The following is a 15,459-nucleotide window of genomic DNA, read 5'->3' on the forward strand; positions in this document are numbered from 1 at the left end:
GTAAAGGATCCGAGTCCCCACATAATTCTCATTCACTTCAATTAGGAGGCCTATGAAGCAAGACACTCCCACGAAATAGTCTTATTGGTGCCGTGTCCTAGTCACATACCGATATTCGTCAGATACGTATTGATGCGATCGAATGTGTGCATAAAATAATATATAACATTTTAGGTTTAGAAATAATGAGTATCATATTTTATAATTTATAAACTACTAAATACTTATATCATGGAGTATTGCTAAAAAAAATTTTTGTTTTGTGATTACAACTAATTTTAATCTAAATTATTGTAATAAAATAATAGAGTTTAAAGATTAGGAAAGAGACTTAGGGTGTAGGATTCACTACTAAATACATTCCCTAATTCACTACTTTTAACTAATTAAGAAAAAAATCAAATGTAAATCTAAATGAGGTTAATAATTGCAATAAAAAGTATAAACCATCAATTTCAAGAATGAATCAACTACTTAATTATAATTAAACTAAGTGTAGTGCAATTCACTAATTCAAAGCATGATTCATCAAGTTATAATTTCAACACACATTAATCTAGAGGATAATGCAATTGTGATAATAAGTATGAATTTCAAACTTAAACATGTAGTGTCATCCATCAAGTAGAAGCATTTTTCATCAATTTGAAACACAATTACAACTAATCAATACTATGCATAGCCATCATAAGAATCAATTAACAAAGAATTCAAGTGTAAAATTTGTTTATCAATGAACCACATATAAGACAATATGAGATTAATATAGATAATCAATTGGAAGAATTTAATTCATAATATTTAAGACTATACACTAATTACATAAATTAATCCCCAAAAAGTGGAAAGAGAGAGAATAGGTTACATGCTTAGGGTTTATCCACTAAGTAGAAGAATCAGCCACTCATGGTTGATGGAGTTGAAGACAGAACAATCTCCATCCTTGTATTTATCATCTCTGAGCTTTTTCTTCCAAACCCTAGCCCGTTTTTCTGTTTCTCGTCCTTTTTGCATTTTCCAGAGATAATATCAATATCTCGATACAGAAAATATAAAAACTTAATAAAATAAAATAATAATAAAACTCCCCTAAATAAAATAAAAACTAACCCTAAACTAATAGTTCATTGGCTCTTAACAAGCCCATTAGAGCCAATAGGTTACAAAATAAGCCTAAAAGAGTTAATCCCAAGTCCAAAACTAAGTTAATCTCGTAATTGGTCTGCTGATAGGAGCTTGGCGTCCGAACGCAGCTTTTGCGTCTAGACGCAATGCATCTTTGTTTTCTTCTAGAATTTATGCCTATACTCTGACTTGACTCCAAAAATGCGGTATGACTCCAAAAATGCGGTAATGGACCGATTTAAACCCGTTTGAACTTTATTGCCCTAAAATATACATAAACATAAATTATGACTAAAATATAAAAGTAAGATAAATGAAAAGACTAAAATACCCTAACTTAGGTGCTGAAATGTGCAACATTTAAGCACTTATCACGCTTCCAAATTTAGATATTGCTAGTCCCTAGTAATGAATTATAGTATGAAAATGAAACAAATATATATACAACTATGAACTAATAAAGCAAATAAAGATAACACCATTTTTGTAGGGATCACGGTTGCATTTAACATATGCAACAAGCCTTTTCAACCCTTAGGTTACCCCTAGTGGACAAGTGAAGTCTCGTGAGGGTTTCCAGAAATGGTACCCACAAACATCAACAGCTCTTTCTTACTTAAGAAGTAACGACACATATCAAATAAGTGATGAAAGTAAACTACTTCAAGTATGCAAATTTCTGCCATTTCTAAGACATTTCAACATCATATAAGTAAGAATGGTCCTCCACACATCAAGCAATTAATCATGCAAATTGAATCAATTCTATCATTCTTTTTTAGTGAACCGGCATTAAAATGTGTTGCTATCATAGTAAATCAAAGTAATAGCATAGCCTTACCCTCAAACTAGCATACAGATGTAGTACCAGATATCAAGATATTAAATGAACCTTGTTATTCAATTAAACATTTTTTTTTTCTCACCTTTGGCGAGTGATTTTGCTCACCTTTGGCGAGTGCTTTTATTTCTTTTCTTTGCAAGGTCATTTTATCAAGAATGAAAGTTTTCAAAGCATACTAGCTCAATTGGGATAAACCAAAACAATAATCAATTAAGCATGTACCCCACAAATTGAATGCTAGTATGCACACGTGCAAGTGTAGAATTCTAGAATCAACTCTCAAAGCATTTTCAACCAACAAGAGAATGTGTACCACAAAAGCAAACATAATGTCAAAAATTGAAATTTACCCCTAAATGGCATCCTAGAGCATACAAGAAGTTTTACACTCTAACAACTTACTTTTCAAATGCACTATGCTTCAAAAGTTTAAAATCATTGCCAAACACATCTCAAATCTCATCATGCATTTAAAACTCAACTTAAAATAGAATGAATCATGATGACCTTATCCCCAAACTTAAACTGTACATTGTCCTCGATGTGCAATGAGAACAATGAAAAATGATAGAAAGAGTATACCGTGATGGCAAAGATTATGAAATCCGGTAATGATCCAATAGGAAATATGTCTCCCCTAAACTTGGATGCAAAAACCTAGTTGTATAACCATACTAGCAAACTCACATCAAATATCACATGGGATAAACAATGCATACAGTCCAAAACAATATATAACACGATGCAGAGAGATATGAGATGAAACCCTTGGTAAGAATGAAAACATGCATAACTATGCAGAAGTTCACAATGGAAATATATATATATATATATATATATATATATATATATATATATATATATATTCGTTTTATGAAAGCATGTAAAGAAACAAAATGAAAAAAAAATAAAAAATGAAAAGAAAAGTAAACATGCACTATAAAAGGGATAAAAGATATAATGTATTTTGTGGGTGCTAAGTTTAACGTCTTTAGCAAGACGAAATGTAACTTTGAACAACCGTCTTTTTTTAATTTTTTTTTTTTTTTAAAACATAACATGTATGTACACAAACAACAATAAAATGCAAAGAAATAAAAATTCAATAAATGAAAATGTAATGAAATAAAGAATGCAAATTTTTTTTTTTTTGGGCGAATGATTGCCCGACACCTGATACTTACATGCAATTTTTTTTTTTTTGGGCGATGGTCACCCAAGGCCCGGTGAATGATCACCCAACACCTGATACTTCTTGTCAGAAAATGCTCACCCGGGCGATGGTCGCCTGGCAGCTGATACTTAATTTTTTTTTTAATTTAATTTTATTATTATTATTTTTTAGAACGAAGGAGGAACTCAATACAACTAGTGTTTAATGTCGCTAGAAAGACGTGAAATGCTCTCAATCTTCAAAGTAAAGAAGATCCACCAAGAGGGTGGATTCCATATTTCTTTGAAGAGCTTGTCCATCAATGAATGGTTTAAGCCTTTGGCCATTAACTTTGAAGGTTCCCTCATCTTTTAAATTTTGAAGTTCAATCGCCCCATGAGGTAAGACGGAGATGATTAGATAAGGGCCTTCCCATTTGGTTCGAAGTTTTCCAGAAAAGAATTTGGGTCTAGAGTTGAAAAGCCATGTTTTTTGCCCAAGCTCAAAGGACTTTTTCACAATATGTTTATCATAAAATGCTTTAGTCCTTGCCTTGTAAATTTTTGAATTATAATAGGCCTCATTTCTCAATTCCTCAAGTTCATTGATTTAGAGCAAACGGTCCTTTCCAGCCTGATCAAGATCAAGATTGAGCCTTTTTATTACCCAAAGTGCCTTATGTTCTAGCTCAACTGGAAGATAACAAGGCTTCCCATAAACAAGTTTATATGGAGACATGCCTATTGGAGTCTTATAAGCCGTCCGATAAGCCCACAAAGTATCATTCATGTGAGGTTTCCAAATTTTATTTATTTAGTTATTTATTTATTTCTTGCTGTTATTATTTATTTTATATGTTCTTTACCAATTATGTGGGGATGGAGTAGTCTTTTGGCATTGGAATGGCATAGAGGTGATTTAGTGGTGTAAAAAGAGCATTTTAGTCCAATTGCATGGTCACACATTTGACCACTTCTACATTTGACACATACACCTACACTTGGCTACATATTTTGCTTGTATTTGACAGATCATTGCATGCACTTGTAGGACATGAGACCTTGATAATTACAGCATTTCTTTCTCCTCTTTTATTCCTTTTTCCTTCGGCAGTTTTCCTTTCCCATAGTTGCTTCCTTTGAGCTCAATTTTGAGAGCTTTGTGATGTGCATTAAGGGTTGCCTTGTGAATGAAGAGTGATCTAGAGAGGGAGATCTTTTTACTAATATAGGATGTAAACCCATTTCTTCATAGCTTCTTGAAAGAGAGGCTGGGTTAGTGCTACACAAGGAGACTTTGTTCATCCTCTTCTTTCCTCATCTTATTGGTGTTTTGGGTAATAAATTGGTGATCTTTGGAGTGTTTGCCTTAAGGTTATTATCCTCTTTGAGGTAGGATTGTCCTAAATTTCAATTCCTTTACTTCTTGTGAATTTTCTCTTTGAAATGTGTATAGACATGATGAGATTTTGTAAATTGGGTATTTTTTTTTGTCTTAGAAAACTGAAATGGTGCTCCTCTAAATGTTAATTGTGATTATGTTCTTAAAACGGAAATTTTAATATGGGTAATGGTTATGCTATTGTTGTTTATATGCTGAAATTTTTCATGGTTGTTGTACCTCAATTTTTGTACTGTTTGTTATAACCTTTGTGTTGTGTGAAGCTGCCATGATAATTTTCAGCAACTTGCCATGTTAATTTTATGCTAGTTTGTGCTCCAAACTGGAATTTTATTATTATTATTATTATTATTATTTTATTTTTATTTTTTTTTTATTTTTATCAATTGAGTTATGTAAATTAGGTACATTATACTCTTGAAATTGAAAACAAAATGTGACGAGATATTATAGAACTGAAAATTGTAATTTCTATATTAGTGCGTGTAATATGTTTAGAAACTGAATTTTAGGCTTCCTACATGTTAGTTGTTATATGTGTCTAAAAAAGAATTTTTCCTGCTCAATTAGGTTATGTACATGGGCGTGAATGTTGAAACAAACACTTGTTGCCTAAGTTTAAATTACCTAGTTACGCTATTGATTTTTTGCATGAATGAATACATTATTGTGATATAAAACCTGTCATGTTGTCATCAATGTATGGTGAAACAAAAATTGAAATTTGAGGTGGAAGTTGTTAGGACATTGTGACATTATGTAGTTGGATCATTCATGCATTACATTAGGTAGCATTTGGGCAACAAAAAAAAAAAAAAAAAAAAAAAATACAGAATTTGAAAAGGAGGAAAATTATGTTTGATAATTAATGATACAAAACTGATCTTGTGGGGATTATTTTGAAAACATTGTTTGCGAAAACCGGACGGCAATGAGTTACCTTGTGTCCTTATCGTTAATGGGACCTAAAGAGGACGTAGGAAGCTTGCCTTGCGCGTGGTTGAGTTACTAGGCCCTAAATGACGCTAAGAGGTTACCTTAGGTCCGGGATAGTTGGCCAATCCTCCTTTCGTGGCACTGGGGAGTTACCTCGGGCCGGGTTACATTAACGGTTTGACGATTAAGGCGTTGGATGGGAATTTTGTTAAACGGGGAGTGACATTACATTCCATTGCATTGCATTTCATTACACTGTATTTAAACACATTTTTAGTTATTTTTCCCGGGCAAGCATGACCTTGAGAACATCCCTCCGCAAGCTTAGATGGATTTAAACTATCACCTATGGCTTTTCTTTTGTATCACTGTATATGTTGTATTTATGTGAAGTTTTGTATATTTTGATCATGTAATATCATGTAGTACTTGTCTTTAAGGCATGTAATCTAATAACTCTAGGTTGGGATGAATGTATTAAAGGGTTGAAGTATGTCTATTTTGAACCATTTGTCGTCATTTTATTTTGATTTCATACCTTAGGTAACTATTGGAGGGTAGATCTTGTAATGTATGGTTGGAATAGGTTTGGGGGTGTTACAATTCAGTTTCCTTGACCAATCTTTTCGGGTTGGATTAACAGTTTTCAAAAGAATGTGCTTGATTTCCCTATTAGATACCTTGACTTGCCCACTTGTTGGGGGATGGTAGAGAGTGGCCACTTTATGTGTAATAGAGTATTTCAAAAAGAGTTGCTTCAAGAATTGATTGCAGAAATGTTTTCCTCCATCACTTATCATGGCCCTTGGCATACCAAAACGAGCAAAAATGTTTGATTTGACGAATGCAATCATCACGGAGTGGTCATTCGTTTTAGTAGCACAAGCCTCAACCCACTTTGACACACAATCAACTGCAACAAGAATGTATTGAAAGCCATAAGACATTGGGAATGGTCTTATAAAACCTATGCCCCATATATCGAAGCTTTCAACCACGAAACTAAAGTTAAGGGCATCATATCTCTCTTTGACATTGATCCCAACTTTTGGCACCGAACACACACCTTGCAAAAGTTATAGGCATCTCGATGAATAGTGGCCAGAAGAACCCACTTTGAAGAACCTTCAAAGCGGTCTTTTTTTTCACTAAAACACCCACCACAAGCAAGTGTGTGACAAAACATAAGGACACTCGGAACTTCATTTTCCGGCACACATCTCCTTATGATTTGATTCAGGCAATAACGAAACAGAATGAGATCTTCCTAATAGTATTTTCGGATGTTAGCAAAGAATCGGTCCTTTTCTTGTTTTAACCAATTAATGGGAAGTTTGCTGGTTACAAGATAGTTAACAATGTTGGAGAACTAAGGCAACGCCCCATTTGAGATTTGAAAGAGTTATTTATCCGAAAATGATTCATGAATTTCAAGATTTGGAGAAGATTCAACCATTAATCTAGATAGATGATTAGCAACGACATTGTCAGAGCCCTTTTTGTCCTTGATTTCAAAGTCAAATTCTTGAAGAAGTAGGATCCATCTTATCAAGTGAGGTTTGGTTTCTTTTTTCATTAAAAGATGTTTAAGAGCGGTATAATCAGAAAACACAATTACCTTGGATCCTAAAATATATGATCGAAATTTATCAAGGATATATACTACGGCAAGTAATTCTTTCTCGGTGGTATAATAGTTCAATTAGGCACCTGAGAAAGTCTTACTGGCATAGTGTATAGCACATGGTAGCTTACCTACCCTTTGCCCCAAAACAGCATCCATTGCGAAGTCGGAAGCATCACACATAATCTCAAATGGTAAGGACCAATTTGGAGGTTGTATGATAGGAGCGGATGATAGAAGAGTGCATGCTTCATCAAAGACAAATGGAGTCTCCTTGGCAAGAAGGTCGCACAAGGGTCTAGCAATTTTGCTAAAGTCTTTGATGAATTGGCGATAAAAACCGGCATGTCATAGAAAAGAGCGGATTTCTCTCACCGTAGTAAGTGGAGACAATTCGGAAATCAGCTCAACTTTTGCTCTATCTACTTCTATTCCTCTTTCAGAAATGACATGTCCAAGCACGATTCTTTCTTGAACCATGAAATGGCTCTTTTCCCAACTTAACACAAGATTAGTCTCACGACATCTTTAAAGCAAGTTTTTGAGATTTTGGAGACACGAATCAAATGAAGACCCAAAAATCGAGAAGTCATCTATGAAGACTTCTAAATACTTCTCCACCATGTCTGAAAAAATTGATATCATACACCTTTGGAAAGTGGCAGGAGCATTGCACAATCCAAAAGGCATCTGTCGATAAGCAAATGTATCGAAGGGACATGTGAAGGTGGTCTTTTCTTGGTTCAATAGATCTAAAGCCACTTGATTGTACCCCAAGTATCCATCTAGGAAGTAATACTATTGTTGCCCGGCCAATCTTTCCAAGATTTGGTTAATGAAAGGCAATGGAAAATGGTCATTCCTAGTGGCAGAATTTAGCTTTCGGTAATCTATGCAAATACGCCACAAAGTGGCGGTGCGCTTCGAGATGAGATCACCCTTAGTATTTTCAACAATTGTGATTCCCAACTTTTTGGGAACCACTTAAGTTGGACTAACCCACTTGGAATCAGAGATAGGATAAAGGATTCCCGCATCTAAAAGTTTCACAACCTCCTTCTTTACAACTTCTTTTATATTCGGGTTCAATCTCCTTTGAGCATCCCTAAATGGCCTTTCATCTTCTTCCATGTGTATGCAATGCATACAAATAGAAGGGTTAATGCCTTTTAGGTTAGCCACACTTCATCCAATGGCTTTTTTGTTAGCTTTAAGCACTTTCAAAAGATCATTCTCTGGGTCATTTTCAAGATTTGAAGCAATGATGACCAACAGAGTCTCTTTTGGGCCTAAGAAGACGTATTTGAGATTAGATGGAAGATGCTTAAGCTCAAGAGTAGAAGGAGAGATGAGAGAAGGAACTGGTGGAATACTAGAGAGTGAAGGAAGAGGTTCTTTCTTGCTTTTCCAAAGTGGGAAATCCAAAGTGGCTACAGAGTCCATCAAAGCATTCACCTCACTTATGGATCCTTCTGTGTCAAAACCACAATTTTTAAACATTTCGTAAAGGCACGCCTCAAGAAGGTCCTTAGATAAAATAGAGGGAAAAGTCTCCTTTATGGTTTCATCCAAAATATCCCCTAGGAAACACTCGTCTTCATCTGTGGAATATTGACTTGCATTGAAAACATTAAGCTTAACCATCATGTTGCCAAAAGAGATATCCATAATACCGGATCTACAATTAATAGTGGCATTGGCAGTGGCAAGGAATGGTCTTCCTAGGATGACTGAAATGTGATTGGTAAGATTAGGGACTGGTTCAGTATCTAGTACCACAAAATCAACCGGGAAATAAAATTTATCAACCTTAATTAGAATGTCCTCAACAATTCCCCTCAGTTTCTTAATTGATCTATCGGCTAGTTGGATTACTACTGATGGTGGCTTCAAGTCCCCTAATCTTAATTGCAAGTAAACAGAGTATGGAATGAGATTAATACTTGCACCTAAATCAAGGAGAGCTCTACGAACCTCTTGGTTTCCAATAACACAAGAAATGGTCGGAGCACCCGGATCCTTGAACTCAGAAGGAGTGTTAGACAGAATGATGGAACTCACTTGTTCTGTTAAAAGCACTTTCTTAAGGTCCCTTCCCTTACTCTTCCTCTCTTGAGTGCACAAGTTGTAATACCCCTAATTTTAAAAGGATAGTCTTGGTATTTAATTATTTATTTTAATTGTATTTTTAATTATTTATTTATTTGGTTATGTGGCTATATGAGTACGCTTATTTGTTTTAATTTTCTTATGTAACTTGTGTGATTTAATGGAGTGCTTGTGTGGTGTGTTAATTGGGTGTTAATGATGTGTATTTGTTAATTGTAATTATTTGTTAGGATTAAATGTTGTATTTTAATTATTTTATTTTATTTTATATTTTAAAAGGAGATGGATTTGGATAGTAGTAATGGATCAACCCAAAGGGTCATATGGACTACTTGGATATGAGGTTTGATGGGTATGGATTGATTACCTATGGATATTAGTATATATATATATGGACATATAATACATATATATAAATATATAAGGATAGTATTATTATTATTAATATTAATATTTGTATTAATATTAATATTAATATTTATCGATTGTTGTATATAAAGATATATTTATATATAAGGAGGTTAAGACTATTACTATTACTATTATTATTTTTTGGTAGTATTAATAATAATATTTGATGGAAAGTCAGTATATATATGTATGTATATTACGTATATAGTTGTTAGTATTATTACTTTTTATTTTTTTTTCTTTTTCTTTTATGTTTTTTTTCTTTAGTATCAGGCTTAGTTTTCAGACAGGATTAGGGTTAATATTAGCTTATAAATATATTGCATAAGTCGGTGAAAAGGTTTTAAGAACCCTATTCACGTCACAGTAGTGACAAAGAGAAATAAAGGAAAATAGAGAGAGAAAAAAAATTAAGGTTTGGCCAAGAATCAAGGCTGAACCAAGGAAGAAAGGATTAAGGCTTGCTCGTGGGTTGAACCAGGAGCAATAGAGGGTCTTGACGACAGCCAGAGATCGCCGGAAAAACCTAGCGAGAAGACGGTTAAAGGTTTCAATCCGAAACCTTAAAGGCAAGTTCTTCTCATACTCCCTCCCTTAGGTTTGTGTTCTATATATGCCTAGGTTGATTCCAGGATTAATCAGATATTAATTGGATCTTTCTTGCATGTTTAATTGGAATTAAAATTGAATTTATATGTTTATATGTGTAATGACTTGATCTTAATTATACTTGCAAGAGAACTTGTTTTGATCCGTGTTGTTGATGCATAATATCTTCAGTTAATTGTCTGGGATTGTTTGGGACATAGAACGGAGGTTAAGAACCCTTAACAACGATGGTCAGAGGACATTGGAGACGAAGAAGAAGGAGTAGAACATGTCGAGAGCCATCTCCTAAGGGTATGGAGTCGGCTCCCAATTGAATCTTTACAGCTCTCAGATGAGAGAGCCGGCTCCATGAAGAAGGGAGCCGGCTCCCTTAAGCTGAGAGCATGCTCTCTTTGGTTGAGAGCATGCTTCTTCAGGTTGAGAGCATGCTCCCTTTTGGAGGGAGCCTGCTCCCTTGTGGACAGAGCATGCTCTCTCGTTTTGAGAGCATGCTCCTTTGCTGGGTTGTTGTACAGAAGTGGATTTTGGGTTTCATTTGGATGTTTTGGGGTTCCAGAACTAATCTGGATTGGTTATGAGGGTTCTAAATGATTTTAAAGACATGTTAAAATCCCATAATGCATACTTTATAGTTATATGCTAATGATTGGAACAATATGAAATTTTAAACAAGTTTACATGTTGTTAACGGATGTGGAGAATTTAATTGCTTAAATATTGTTTTAGCAACTTAAATGAATATGATTTGATTTTAATCTTGTATTGGATGCATAATACGCTAATGATTGGAACAATATGAAATTTTAAACAAGTTTACATGTTGTTCATGGATGTGGAGAATTTAATTGCTTAAATATTATTTTAGCAACTTAAATGAATATGATCTGGTTTTAATTTTGTATTGGATGCATAATATGATCATATGTATAGCTAATTTTTATTATGTTGGTTTCTGGAATTAATTGATGTTTTATGTTAATTATTTCATCAATTATTGGATTGTATGGTTTAATGCACCGGTATGGGACGGTGGCATTTTAGGGATGGATTAACCAAAGAAGTTAAGTCATACCTATTTCGTATAAGGGAATGGATTAACTAAAAGAGTAAAGTCCTATTTATATTTAAGTCAGATCAACTGAACAAGTTTAATGATTTCTAGTGGATTAATTTTACATTTTGGATTAGGATGGATTATATATATATATATATAGTTATGAGCCATAATATGAACTTGAGTCTCAGGATCATGGTTAGGGCACGTATATTGCCTAGGATGGATAACTGGACATAGTAGACATCTGGGTGCCCTGGTAGGTCTAAGTACTCATGCCCACTTTATGTGCAATTTGCATATTGCCTTCTATTCAGGTTGAGACAGACCTATGGTCTAGTGAGCATCCTATAGTGTGTGTATATATATATATATACGAACTACTAGTTATTGTTGGATTACCTAGGATGTATACGTGTATCGGATCTCTGCTTGGACCATAGTAGGGTAGAACTTGTTTGTGGGCCTGATCCACCATTATTTTTCAGGTGTTCGTCAGGAGTAGAGATTGTTCGTGCTGAGCAGGGATCAGTCTACTTCATTCTTCTGACTCTACTTAGGAGACTCTTTTATATTTCAGTTTTCAAATGTAGACAGTTGTTATTGTTGATTATTCAGTTTTGGATTTTCTAGGGGTCCACATAGTATGGATTCCTGAGTTGTATTTTTGGAGGATTAATTATATCGGAAGAATTTATTTATTAATGAAAATTTATTGTAATGATTGGATTATGGGATTATCATTCTAGTTTCATTTCAGCAATTTATTTATTCTCAGTTATCCTTTTATATTATGTGTTCGATTATTACCATTTGTTTTTATATCCTTAGGTATTCGGGCATGGGCTTGGCCAACCCGTAATCTGGAAATCTGGGGGTATCACACAAGTCCTTTAAGAACTTTGCATATGGTGCAATTTGCCTAATTACATCTAGAAGAGGAAGATTAATTTTCACTTGTTTAAACACTTCCATCATGTCATGAATTTTTTCTTATTGTCTCTCAAATGATGAAGTCTCTCTCAAAGCTTGAGAAAATAGAGCTTTTGGCTCATAAGGCTTTTATAATTAGGGAGATGATGATGAAGATGATGGAATGTCCTTTTTGAAACCACTAACATCGAAGGAAGTAGAAATAGGATTTAGAATGGGACAGATGCAACCACTTAGTTGTAACAGTTCACTATCCTCCTTAGGTCCCTCTACCTTATTGTCCACTTTCCTACCACTCCTCAAAGTAGTAATTGCTTGAACTTGCTCATTTCTAGGAAATCCTGATGAAGGACTTGCTTGCGCCATAAATTCCCTTTAGTATTAGTCTCAGTTTGACTAGGCAACTTACCTTTTTCTCTCACATTTAAAGAATTAGCTAATTATCCAATTTGAGCTTCAAGCTTTGCAATTGACTGAGAGTGAGAATGAAACAATTGATTATCTTTTCAAAGATCACCTAAGGCTTCCAAGACCTTGTCTTCAAAAGCAGGACTCTTAGAAGGCGCTTGTGTGATGACCTTGTGAGCGGGTGTGCCATGGGCAGGTGCGAGAGACACTGTCAGGCTACCACACTAGCGACTACGGGTGCACAGTCCCACATCGCCTGGGTAGAGGAAAGGTGAAGTGCTTATATGTAAGTGTGTCACCTCCAATTGGTATGAGGCCTTTTGGGGTGAAGCCCAAGAGCAAAACCGTGCGGGCTCAGGTCCAAATGGGACAATATCATACCATGTGGTGGAGTGGGTCATTACAAATGGTATCAGAGCTTGACCCAGCCGGAAGTGTGCCGACGAGGACGTTGGGCCTCCAAGGGGGGTGGATTGTGATGACCTTATGGGCGGGTGTGCCGTGGGCGGGTGCGAGAGACACTGTCAGGCTACCACACTGGCGAGCTAGGGTGCACAGTCCCACATCGCCTGGGTAGAGGAAAGGTGAAGTGCTTATATGTAAGTGTGTCACCTCCAATTGGTATGAGGCCTTTTGGGGTGAAGCCTAAGAACAAAACCGTGCGGGCTCAGGTCCAAAGCGGACAATATCATACCATGTGGTGGAGCGGGTCGTTACAGCTTGATTTGGATTAGAGTAAGATAGAGAATTTGATACTTGAGGATGAGAGAATGATTGAGAATTTGATGCTTGAGGATGAGAATATTGATTCATATTTTGAGGATAGAATGAAGGACGGTAACATTGAGAATTCTGATTTTGGAGATGTGGAGGAACATACTTTGCTTGGTAACTTTGAGTTTGAGGAGGGTTTGCACCAATCTCCTTGATTTTTCCATACAAAGTTTGGATGATTTTTCTACCCCGGATTGTAAGTATTAGAATAAGGGTTGTTCCCTTGATATTGTTCTTGAGACTCACTTGGATGATTTGTCCAAGAGGAAAATTTGAAGTATGGTGAGTGTAACTAGAACAAGTCATGCACATTTCATTGGAATGGTGAGGATAAGATTGAATTGCCGGACCTTGATTCAAAAGGAATTTATCAAACCTTTGAGTAAGATTTTTGACCTCAGCGATAATTTTCATGGAAGTGTCTATTTGATATAGAGCTTTCTTTCCTCCTATATTTGTTAGGTGACCCCCCTAGAAGATGAAAACCTATTCATTGAGTATTGACTCATTTTTTGAAAGAGATGCCAAATTTCATCTTCATTTCTTTCTATATAGTTTCCGCCACAGGAAGCATCAACAATGCCTTTATTAGCATTGGATAGACTTGGAAAGAAACATTGAACTAATTGCCACTTAGGAATGTCATGATGTGGACATTTTTGTAACAAGTCATTCAAATGTTCCCATGCTTCATGAAGGGGTTTCCTTCTTCTTGTGCAAATTCACGAATGGAAATTCTCATTGAATCGGTTCGACTCGCAGGATAGTACTTTTTTAGGAACTCTTGTTATAATTGTGCCCAAGAGGTGATTGTATTTGACCTCAAGTTGTTGAACCAATATTTATCTTTATCCCGAAGAGTGAAAGGAAAAAGCTTCATTTTTAGGACTTTTTCCGGAATATCCGTGATTTTCACGGTGGAACAAACTTCCAAGAACTCATCAAAATGTTTATAAGGCTCTTCATTACTCAAACCATAGAAAAAGGGGCACATGTTAATGGTGGAAGCCTTAATCTCATAATGATGAGCACGTAAATTTGGCAATTGAATGCAAGTGGGTACATTATATTGATTTGAAGTATAACGATCCCTAAGGACCATTTGAGGATTGAGAGAATTGAGAGGAGGGTATGCCATTTGACCTTGTTAAGGGTATGCCATTTGAACATATGTTGTTGTTGTTCACCAATTGGGAGAACAACATTTGGCCTTGGCATCCCTAGATTAGGTTGTTGCACCACAGGATTGATTGGTTGTGGCATTCCTAGGGTGGATGCACACCTTGAGGATCCACAATATGAACTTGTTGTGGGTGGTGCACACCATTATGATCCACATAATCAAGATCTTCAATGGGATCTACAATTGGATCTATTGGGTCTTCCATTAAAGGTGATGGAAGATCAAAACTTGGAAGATTAGGATGACTATTCCTAGTACTACCTCTTAAACTTCGAAGAGAAACTTCGAGATTTTGATTTACAGGAGCAAGAGGACGATTAAATGATCTACGACCATGCATACACTAGAATAATTCAACATACCAATACAACAATTTTCAACCTCCGTATACGATGTTCCCAAACTCCTTAAAAATATCAATGCATTAAAACAAATAAAAGCCTCCACACGGGCTGATGCCTTCTACAAGAAGGTATGCTTGGACTTAAAAATAAAACAATTCAATTTAAGCCCCCACTTGGGTTGTCCAAAGATTGTAAATTGGTAAATAATTAAATTACTAAAATTAAATATAACTTACAGATGGTCCTTTAACAACTTCAATTTTTTTTTTTTTAATTGCTTCTAAGTCTAGTGTTTGCTCTACTTTGCTTCAAGTACCTAATTGACAAATCAAATGAGAAAATAAAAATTATGGAGTATAGTGAGCAGGGATCGTCCCAAGAGATCTAGACAATATTGGTTTTTGAATTTGAATTCTACTTTAGTACCTATGTGATTGCTAAAAGGAGTTTTGTTTTGTGATTAGAGCTAATTATAATCTAAATGATTGCAATAAAATAATAGAATTTAAAGATTAGGAAAGAGACTTAGGGTGTAGGATTTATCACTAAGC

The 15,459-nt window shown here is 35.2% G+C and overlaps 1 pseudogene; it reads left to right on the forward strand.

Annotated features, from left to right (window-relative positions):
• The first annotated feature begins 14,020 nt into the window (after nt 1-14,020).
• Nucleotides 14,021-14,118, forward strand: LOC132275671 (small nucleolar RNA R71; annotated as a pseudogene).
• The last annotated feature ends 1,341 nt before the right edge of the window (nt 14,119-15,459 follow it).

The sequence above is a fragment of the Cornus florida genome, unplaced genomic scaffold, assembly GCF_030987335.1.
Source record: "Cornus florida cultivar Cherokee Brave unplaced genomic scaffold, ASM3098733v1 CherokeeBrave_3.0.0_Hap2_Chr09, whole genome shotgun sequence".
Taxonomy (NCBI): domain Eukaryota; kingdom Viridiplantae; phylum Streptophyta; class Magnoliopsida; order Cornales; family Cornaceae; genus Cornus; species Cornus florida.